We start from the raw sequence: 11,390 nt of genomic DNA, 5'->3' as shown, positions 1-11,390 counted from the left end.
TTCTCTGGTCTAATGGATCCAGTGCTTGCTACCATTGTCTTAAAATTCTTAGTAGTTTTAAATTATGTATAATTTAAATATAATTTGTAATTATTGTGACCAGCCAATAATTGACAAAGCCTCAGAGCTTACATTTTTTTCCTGAAGTAATGAATTAAAAAAAAAAAGTAAGGATGTGTTTAAAAAATACCACTGGCTTTACAAACCATATACAAGTCAAATACTTTAAAAATAATAACCCCCATAGGTCAAAATATTATTGAGTAGATGGGATGAACTTGGATTGGACCATTGTCTGTAAGGGAACATTAAGAAAGGAACATCTGAGAGGAAAGGACACAAACCAGAAATAAATGGCCCCTTTACCCCCTGCTGGTATCTGTATCAAGCTTTCTGTGCTGCTAAAAGCTGGCAAGAACATTATCAGACATCAGAAAGGGAATCTGAATGTATGTGTATGTGGACAGTGATGGAAGGGGAGAAGGCAGTGAAGGAAGGATGTAGTAAGAAGTCACCAAGGCTGGCTTCCTGGGTGGGTGACCAGTGTGTCATGTAGGGCCCTGCACCCTGAAAGGCCCCATGCTTACTCCAATGCTACTTTGTCACTGTCTTGAAATTCTTAATACATTTAAACAAATTAGCACCCTATTTTCATTGGGCCCTGCAAATTAAGTCACCAGGAACATTTACAGTTCAGATGAATCACTTGAATCTTGGTTTAAGTGCCAGATCCACTAATACTCTGAAAAATTTCCCCAAATCATATTTAAGTATATTTTTATTAACTATAATTAATAATTAATTTAAAAATATTTCTCCTTTTGTCTCCCACATCCTTTACAATTATTATTATTATTATTTTTCCTTTACAATTACTGATGGAGAGAAAGTCAGAGGAGGAAATGAATGATGTTGGCCATGGGCATGCCTCAAACCCCAGCAATACTTTCTATCTTTGGACAAGCACTTGAAAAGGGCTTAGGCATTTAGTTGAACATCTATTTGTTACTTGCCAGCCCCTGAACTTAGAACTTCATGTAGACATTTTATTTCATGTTCACAGGGGAATCCTCTATGTATTAATATCCACATCTCATAAATGAGAATAGGATTAAGAGAAAGTAGATAATTTATCCAAGACTGATATTCAAATTGTGGCCTATATAACTTTAAAATCCAAACTGGCTTACTCAAGTAGGGATTCCCCAGCTTGTTATGTGACCTTCAGAACTAAAGAGACTTCCTTGCAAAATAATTTGCGGAATTAAAGATCCAGCAAACCCACTGATACCATATTAGGTGTAATTAGTGATATGATCTTAAATATTTAACATTTAGCAATGGGGAAGGGGCTGATTTGTTGAATTTGCCAATTTCCATGGTGTAAATACGGTTGCAAAGGCTGATTTCAAGCTATTGCAACCTTGGGAAGAGATGTGCACACTCAGCTTTTACTAGCTGTGTGAGCCAGTTTCAGTATGCCACTGCTTATAATCCAATAATACATTAGGTTAACACTTTATTGTAAATGTTGAATATTCTTTCCCTATAACAGACAATTAGTGGATTCAATGTAAATATCTTTTCCTTGGTGGGGAGCTGGGGGAGGGGTAGTTGATAGAGACAAAGGGGGTTTTATGTTTTTCTGCAGCTACTTCATTGCTAATTTTCTTTGCTCATTGTTGTATTGACTGGGGCCATGTCTGTTTTTTGAGTTTTTTGCTTTGTTTCATTTTGTTTTCTTCGGTTCTCTTAAAACCACCAGCAGGCATGTTGAAAAGTTTTATGGTCTAGGATCAGTTTGTAGAAAAGAGGTCATTAAAAAAAATTCCTGCACACAAAGCATACCAGCTCTAGGGCATGTTGTTTATTAGCATTCTTTTCTTATATTTATTTTGTTTTTAGATCTTTAAATTTTTTGGTTTATTTTATTTTATTTATTATTTATTTATTTTTTGTTTTGTTTTTGGATTTAAAAGCATGACCATGATTTACTATTAACTGGCTGTGCAAGTACTGAAACATTGTTAAATCTCTGGGAATGCAGTTTGCCCTATAAATAGCAGGACTGAATGGCCTGTGGTCCTATTACATACTAAGAACATAAGAAAGGATTCACTGAACTAAAACTTTGGGCACAATAAAATACCTCAGCATGGTAGTTCTACAATATTGAGTTCCTGAATATCCTGTTCTGTCTTTTAGGAGCTCGTAAAATCTCAGTGTAAACCAGGGTTTCTCACTCTCAATATTCTTGACATTTTGGGCCAGATGACTCTTTGTTGTGGGGCCTTTTCTGTACATTTGTAGAAAGTTTAGCAGTATCCCTGACCTCTAGTCACTGGATATCAGTAGCAGCTTCCAAGGTATGACAACCCAAAATGTCTCAGACATTTCAGATCTTCCATGGATGGTGGTGGTGAGGGGACAAAATCACTCTGGGTTGAAAACCACTGATTTAAACTGTATAGATATAATGGATTGTTTGCTGCAATTTAATGGTGATTCCCATAGTTTTATCTTTCTTTTGTTTTCTTTAAATTTTAGGTAGTTACCATACGGTGCAATATCCATTTCTGGAATAGAATTCAGTGATTTATCACTTACACACAATACTCAGTGATCATCATAACAAGTAACATCCTTAATATCTGTCACCATCTAGCCCATCACCCACCCACCCACATCCCTCCATCATCCCCCAGTTCTCTATCATTCTTTATCATTAAGAGACTCTTATGGCTTATTTTCCTCTTTCCTTTTTTTCTTTTCCTCCTTCCCATCTGTTTTCTTTCTTTCTGCATATAAGTGAGATTATATGGCACTTATCTTTCTCTCACTGACTTATTTCATTTAGCATAATACACTTTGGCTCCATCCACGTCATTGCAAATGGCAAGATTTCATTCTTTTAGATGGCTGAGCAATACTGGATTGTGCATGTAAACTGCATCTTCCTTATTCATTCTTTAGTCAGTGGACATTTGGGCTCTGTCTTTACTTTGGCTATTTTTGATAAGGCTGTTGTAAACATTGTGGTTCATGTCCCCCTTTGAGTCTGTATTTTTGTACCCTTTAGGTAAATATCTAGTAGTACAACTACTGGATCAAATGGTAGTTCTATTTTTAACATTTTGAGCAATCTTCGTACTGTTCTCCAGAGTGGCTCCACCAGTTTGCTTTCCCACCAATAGTGCAAGAGAGGATTCCCCTTTCTCCACATCCTTGTCAACAGCTGTTGTTTCTTGTGTTGTTAATTTTAGCCATTCTGACAGGTGTGAGATGGTATCTCATTGTGGTTTTGATTTCTATTTCCCTCATGATGAGTGATATTGAGCACCTTTTCATGTTCTGTTAGCCATCTGGGTGTCTTTTTGGAAAAGCATCTAGTCATGTCTTCTGCCCATTTCTTAACTGGATTATTTGGGTTTTGGGTGTTAAGTTTGATAAATTCTTTGTAGATTTTGGATACTAACCCTTTACCAGATATATCATTTGCAACTATCTTCTCCCATTCCTTAGGCTGCCTTTTAGTTTAGTTGATCATTTTCTTTGCTGTGCAGAGGCTTTTTATCTTGATGAAGTCCTAATAGTTGATTTTTGCCATTTTTTTTTTTCAATTCATCAAGGATTGTGTTGTTGAGTCCATTGTGAATGGAGTCCATTTTGTTAGCATGCATTTACTGAACACCTGTTATGGCTCAGGCACAGTTTTAGCTGCCTATCTTCCATTACTAAACAAACCAGATGAAGGCCCCTGTCTTCATGGAGCTTATATTCTAGAGAGGGGATAGAGATTCTGCATAATAAACCTAATAATTAATTCTCAACATTTATAGATGATATTAAAAGATGAAAAAGAAGAAAAATAGAGTTAAGTAAATTAGATAAGAAAAATATCAGGGAAGGGTACAGGTGGCAAGTTTCAATAGAGTAGTTAAGGAAAGGCCTCAATAAGGTGATATTTGGGTAAAGACTTGAAGTTGGTGATAGCTGAGGAAGAACATTTCAGAAGAAGAGGACAACTGGTGCAAAAGTTCTAAGGTAGGAATGTGCCTGGCCTTTAGAAGAACAGCAGAAAGTTCAGTGTGGCTGAAGTAGAGTGAATGAAGGAAAATGGTAGGGGAGGTAAATGGGTTAGGGAACCAGAACACCTAGGGCCTGGTAACCTAGGAATGACATAATGTGACTAACCTTTTAATGTTACCATCTGGCTCTTCTACTATTAGGGGTGGTAATGGTGTAGGATAGAAGCAGGGAGAACTATCAGGAGTCTATTGAAATAATTTGGGATACAGATGATGGTAATCTGTCAGGGAGGGTCAGGGAGGTAGTATTAGAAGTAGTGAGAAGGTCTGTGAATCACCAGGTTTACACACTTCACAGACCTGTACCCCTGGGGATAAAAATATATGTGTATAAAAAATAAAAAATTAAAAAAAAAAGAAGTAGTGAGAAGGGACTGGATTTTGCATATATTTTGAAGGCTAAGACAAAATTTCTTGAAAACTGGATGTAGAATGTGAGAAATAGAGGGAACAAGAATGACTGTTGGATTTCAACAGTATCAACTGAAAAAGTTGGAGTTCCCATCAGTGTAAATGGTGAGAAGTATAGGTTTGGTGGTTGAACTAATCTGTTTATTGAACAAACAAATGGAGATTTCAGGTAGGCAATTGTCTAATTAAATCTGGTGTTTGAGAAAGGGTTGTACCTGGAGATATGAATTTGGTAGTTATTGACACATACATGGTATTTAAGGTCATATCTGAATGGGATTTTTAAGAAAGTTATTATTAAAAACAAGAAAAGACAAAGTAGAAATCTTTGTGGCACTCCAGTATTACATGGTAAGAAAGGGCAAGGAGGAAGAAATAACAAAGGACACTGAGAAGGAATGAGTGTTGAGAGAGGAGAAATCTGGGGAACTGTGATGTCCTGGAAACCAAGTATAGAAGCGAGGGATCATCAGCTGTTTCCACTGTTAAGTACAATAAATAAGGGCCAAGAGTTGACAATTGGTTATTGACAAGTGGAGGTGATTGGTGACCTTGATAAGAATGGTAGGAATAAAAGTGATACAAAGCTGAATGGAGGGGATTTAAGATGGAGGTGAGAAATTGGAGATAGGATAGAAAGACCACTCTTTCAAGGAGTTTTACTATAAAGAGGAGAAAAAAAATGCAATGTGGCAGCTAGTGGGGAAAGTTGGAAGTTAGAGAAGATTTCTTGTAAATATGGGAAAAATTTAAAAAGGATGTTTTTATTCTGATGAGAAAGATCCAGCAGAGAACAAGAATTGATACCATAGATTAGGGTATGGAGAATTGTTCTAGTGATATCCTTAAATGTGGTGGGAGGGATGGGATGTGGGTACAAGTGTAGAGGCTGGTTCTAGAGGAGCTATGGTATGTATTTGACCGATAAAGAAACAGTGTGGAGAGATGGAGATTTGAGAAAGAAGAGTAGATTTTGTGTTATTTATTAAGTAAAAATACAATATACCATGATATTTTAATATAGGAAGAAGCTAATTCTAAATAATATTCTAGATATTAGTGATATTGACTACATTGTTCTTGAATACATCAGTAGAGATAATTATAGAAGCTTCCTCGTATTTTACTATAAATAATGTAAGTGAACAATGAAATATACAATGTTATGTCTGTTAAAGTGACCCAATTTTATAACGTAATCCCCATTTTAATGAAATTCTTCTTTCTCTGAAGAATGCTGTAGATGAAATGTCCTTTGAGAATGTAATGATATTTCTGTTAGGACTGCAATTGGAGAGGGGCGTCTGAGTGGCTCAGTCGTTAGGCATCTGCCTTGGCTCAGGTCAAGATCCCAGGGTTGAGGGATTGAGTGGCACAGCAGGCTCCCTGCTCAGCAGGGAAGCCTGCTTCTCCCTCTCCCACTCCTCCTGCTTATGTTCCCTCTTTCTCTGTCCCTCTGTAAAATAAATATATAAAATCTTAAAATTAAAAAAAATATTGCAGTGGAGAATAATGGAACACAGTAAAATGTATTTTTACTTTAGTTGGTTACAATGGAAATTTATTAAGTGGTCTGTTTATTCAATTAATTTTCTTTCTTTTTTTTCCTTTCATGGCAGGATACTATTTTATTCGGCAAATGGCAGCTTAGTGTAGTAGACTGATCTTTAAATTTTCAAAGCAGCAGGATTCTTTTTTAAAGGAAAACTTTAATTGAAACCCCAGTATATAGAACAGATAACGATGCTATTTCTTTTGGACAAATGTCTCTTTAGAAGTTGAAATTGATAACATTTATTTCATAAGAATCAAATAATGAGTTTTTTGGCGAGCACACAGATTGAATTTAGCAGCTAAAGATGACAGTAGCACTCTGTCATCAGTGTCACCAACTTATTGATTTCTGTGTTTTGTTTTAGTTAAACTGTATCAAGAAAACCATGAATAATACAGAGAAGTGGTTGCAAAGAATAACAAGTATTTAAACAGCTCACTTTATAATCTCTGGATGGTTGAAAAGCATGTAGAATATTTTCTATATTAAAAGAGTAAGTGGGTAGAAGAATAAATGAAACAAGATGGGATTGGGAGGGAGACAAACCATAAGTGACTCTTAATCTCACAAAACAAACTGAGGGTTGCCGGGGGGAGGGGGTTGGGGAGAAGGGGGTGGGATTATGGACATTGGGGAGGGTATGTGATTTGGTGAGTGCTGTGAAGTGTGTAAACCTGGTGATTCACAGACCTGGGGATAAAAATATATGTATATAAAAAATATATGTTTATAAAAAATAAAAAATAAAAAAAAAATAAAATAAAATAAAAAAAAAAAAAAAAAAAAAAAAAAAAAAAAGAGTAAGACTTCTCAAAAAGATTTACTAATATCGAACAACTGATTAAATTCCTTTAATAAAACAAATGTTCAGAATACAAAATGTATAATAACTATCTCTGTTAATTGTAATATTCTATGGTTACTACCAGATTTTCTCTGTACTGACTTCTTGCTTCCCAATAGACTACATATCCTGATAGGCAATGTATCCAGCAAATGTTCTTCAGCTCTGTTTGGCATATAATTGAGTACATGTAACACATGTGTCCTATTTGTGAAATTTATGAAGCATGAGTATGCTGAATTCTAAATCCAACAAAAGATCAGAACAGGAAAAAAAAAAACATCTTTCTAATCATCAACAGATTTATAAAATTTTAAATGTATGCATAGAGATGGTAGGAGAACATTTATTTTAAGGAGGATGCAAAAATGAATGGATCTAACTGTACAGCCAATAGACAGTGGTTTTCAGCATGTCAGAGTTTGATTTATAACACTTAAAAATGAAATTTGTACCTAATGTTTGCAGAACTCCTGAAACATGTCTTTGGAATACTAAGGTTCCAGAGAACACAGTTTGAAAACCACTCATTTTATGGAAAGAGCAAGAAATATAACATCTTAATGCCTGCCCAGGGATCTTGACTTATTCACACACTAGCTGTGTGAGTTTGGGGCACATGATGTAAACTTACAGAGCCTTGCTTTTCTCATGCACAACACAGGGATTATGACCCTTGCCATACCTAGTTTTTGATAAGCGCAAATCCTTTGCCGTATGTTAAAGTATTAAGTATCTGATACAGTATCTGGTATAGAGAAGACTTGCATCTAATGCTATTTACATCTAAACCTGATGTCTTGAAAAATAAAAGTAGTTTCTAAATCCTTAGAAAAACAGAAAAGATAAAAAATCTAGTTTGGGAGAGAGAGGGAGATTATGGGTTGATTTAAGAAAAAAAAAGTAATTTCATCACAAAGAGTGATTTCCTAACAAAAAGAATAACGAATGCATGGGGTAAAAATGCTTACCTTTGGAACTGAATGGAAATATTTATGATCTACAGTGAATGCTCTGAAATATTAAGTAATGTGTACCTAATTTTATAAATCAACTATTCCATTTTTGGAGTCAATTTTTGTTTTCAATTTTCTGTTCAGCTTCCAGTAAGTATTATGTTTCATAAAAGTGGACAACAGAGGTTAAAACTGCACTGAAAAGATGTATCACCATAATGCAGTTTTTCTGATTAACAACTAAGCCTTGTGGTCTGGAAGGGTTGAAGGGTCTTAGAAGTGCTGTCTTCTAGTGGGCAGGTCCCCCTTGGGTCAGTTCATTATGGTAAAGCTGGGGTAGCATACACAGAGCACTCTCATTGTAGATAAGATAAAAATCACTTCTTGCCACAGGTTCAAATGAATCATTATCCCCTGAATGAACTTTTCTTCAAATATAGAGCCAGAAATATCCATGGTTTAGTGACTATTGATTATTGAAACCCATGAGCCAACTCAGTAGTAGAAAAGATTACATATTAGTGGTTCCAAAACTTGGCTGCATCCTAGCATTGCTAAGGAATCTTGTTTATGGAACAAATTCCCAGGGTTCACCCCCAGAAATGCTGACTCAGGTACAGCCATTTGACTTTGCTCTTAGAAGAATGTAGAGTCCACTGTAAACAAGCTTACTGTAAGTGAGGCTACCATACACAGAACTGTTTTACTTCAGTTGCAAGGCAAACCTGGTCCTTCCACTCGTCTACAGGGGCATGTGGATTTAGAATGTGATTTAATTTATTCAACTCCTTACCATACTTACCATAAATTAGCTTCTTGGGCAGTCCCAGATGGCCTCCCATTGAGTGGGTTAAAAGGCACCCTATTGGGGCGCCTAGGTGGCTCAGTGGGTTAAGCCTCTGCCTTCAGCTCAGGTCATGATCTCAGGGTCCTGGGATCGAGCCCCGCATCAGGCTCTCCACTCAGCGGGGAGCCTGCTTCCTCCTCTCTCTCTGCCTGCCTCTCTGCCTACTTGTGATATCTCTCTGTGACAAATAAATAAAAAAAATCTTTAAATTAAAAAAAAAGTCACCCTATTTCAGTTTCTTTCCATCTTATTTTCTTTCAAGAGTCTTTAAAACCCTTTATTTTATCACTGCTCCAAGAAACCTTTGGATTTTTCTCCTAGGTCTTCTGCTGGAGATTCAGGGCTTTGAAATACAGGTGGGATGCTGAAAGATGTGCCCTAGATCTTGTGGATTAAGTATCTACAAGAAAATTTTAAAATTGATTAAGTATCTACAAGAAAAATCTGTCAAAATTGGGTTCTTTTCGTGTATTCCCTGACTCTTACTATGTTAAAGAATCCCAAGTCCCACTAGTCAGTATCTCTATCCCCCTAACATCTATCCATCTACTGCCCACGAGGAGGAAGGAGGGGCAAGAATAAAATAATCCTTCTCCCTTTTATTGAATATCTCCCTGAAATTACTTTTAATTTTTGTATTTTTACGTATTTTTAGAATTATGAAGTCTTTCAAACATAAGAAAAATACTGGGAAATAACAATACATATCTCTGTATTTACCCTCTAGAATGAGTAGAAATAAAAATATTGCTACAGTTGAATTCTTTGTATGGTTGTGGGAGTATAACTGTATGTAGCCATTTTAGTAAATTGTCTGACAATATCTACTAAATGCTTATATAGTGGTACTCATAATCGTGCAAAACTGGAAACCATCCAAATGTCCATTAAAAGAAGAAATTATAATGAATTTTGGTATATTCATGCAATAGAGCACTAAATATAGTGATAATAATGGGCTACTGTTGGATTCACAATATGAATGAATCCCTCAGACATAATATGGTGTTTAGTGAGTAAAGTCAGCAACAAAAGATATAAATTATATGATTCCTTTTTATATAAACATCAGGCAATATTTAGTGATAGAAGTTAAGAAATCGTTAATCTTCTGGACTATTGGGGATGTTCTATATGTTAATTTGGGTGGTGTTTACATGGGTATATTTACTATGCAGAGAGACTTTATTGATCTATACACTTAAAATTTGCATACTTTATATTATATATGTTATGCTTCGATTTAAAAGTTCACAAAGAAAAAAGATGAATGACTTCTGGCTTCAGAGATTATAAAGTATCAAAAAGGTCAATAAGGAAAAATACAAACTTACCTACATTATAATGAAAAAAAAATTAAGATTTCTCTATTCTTTTTTGGGGGGGACAGAAGGAGAGGGAGAGAGAGTCTTTTTTTTTTTTTAATTTAAATTCAATCAGCCAACATATAGTACATCATTAGTTTCTGAGGTAGAATTCAGTGCTTCATCAGTTACATGTGATACCCAGTGCTTATCGCATCATGTGCCCTCCTTAATGCCCATCACCCATTTACCCCATCCTCCCCCCCCATCTCCCCTCCAGCAACCCTCAGTTTATTTCCTATAGTTAAGAGTCCCGAGAGAGAATCTTAAGCAGGTTTCTGTTGAGCACGAAGCGAAACACGGGGCTCAGTCTCCCAACCCTGAGGTCACTACTTGAGCTGAAACCAAGAGGCAGATGCTAACCAATTGAGCCACCCAGATGCCCCTATAATGAAATTTTAAAACATTAATTACACGGAGAATCTTCTGTTGAGTTCAAAGAGAAAGACCTGATTATGAACAAAGGGCCAAGGATAACATTAGCTTTCGATTTCTCAACTATGTTGAAAGCAAAAAGAAACAGGAGTATTTTAAAGCAATGAAAGAAAGGGAAAAAAAAACCCATATTGTGCCTATAATTTTATATCTAATCAAATTTCCATTTGATGTGAGGATATTATACAAAGACTCAGTTTGTTTTGTCATATGAACACTCATTCTGGAAACGTTTTTTGTAAGAAGTTCTAAAAGCACAGTGCCTATAGTTAGTAATATTGTAACTTTAAAAATTTGTTAGGGAGGTAGAGCTCATATTAACACAAAAAATGAAGAGGACAAGAGGAAGGTTTTGAGGTTATCAATATTCTTATGGCACAAATTGTGTTTCACAGGTGTATACTTCAAACTTATTAGGTTGTATACATTAAATATGTACAGTTTTCTGTTTATCAATCATATCAATAAAGTGATTAAAAAAACAATCTAAAAGTTATAAATTGAAATAAAAACAGAAGACAAATACAGTAGATAGAAATTTGGGGGGAAAAGAGGCCAAAAATGAGCACCCGTGCCACACAGCTCATAATATATATTGTAGAAGGGTGAAGATTAAAATAATTGTGATTCAGACTTTCATTTTGAATAATAATTATGTCTGGTAAGAGACTACAAAAAGCACAAAAAGTTCAATACAACCTTAGGAAAAGAAAAAGTACAATAAGCATACAGGATATAAAAGAAAGCTAGGTGGTGATGTTAATACCTGAGAAAATGGAATTCCAGATAAAGATATTTTAAAGAGCAAATAAAGATGTGTGAGACAGTTACACTGTTCTTGGAGCAAGAAGATACAACCATGACTAATGTATATTTGCCTTGTAGCATAG

The sequence above is a fragment of the Mustela lutreola genome, chromosome 14, assembly GCF_030435805.1.
Source record: "Mustela lutreola isolate mMusLut2 chromosome 14, mMusLut2.pri, whole genome shotgun sequence".
Taxonomy (NCBI): domain Eukaryota; kingdom Metazoa; phylum Chordata; class Mammalia; order Carnivora; family Mustelidae; genus Mustela; species Mustela lutreola.
This window is presented reverse-complemented; position numbering follows the sequence as displayed.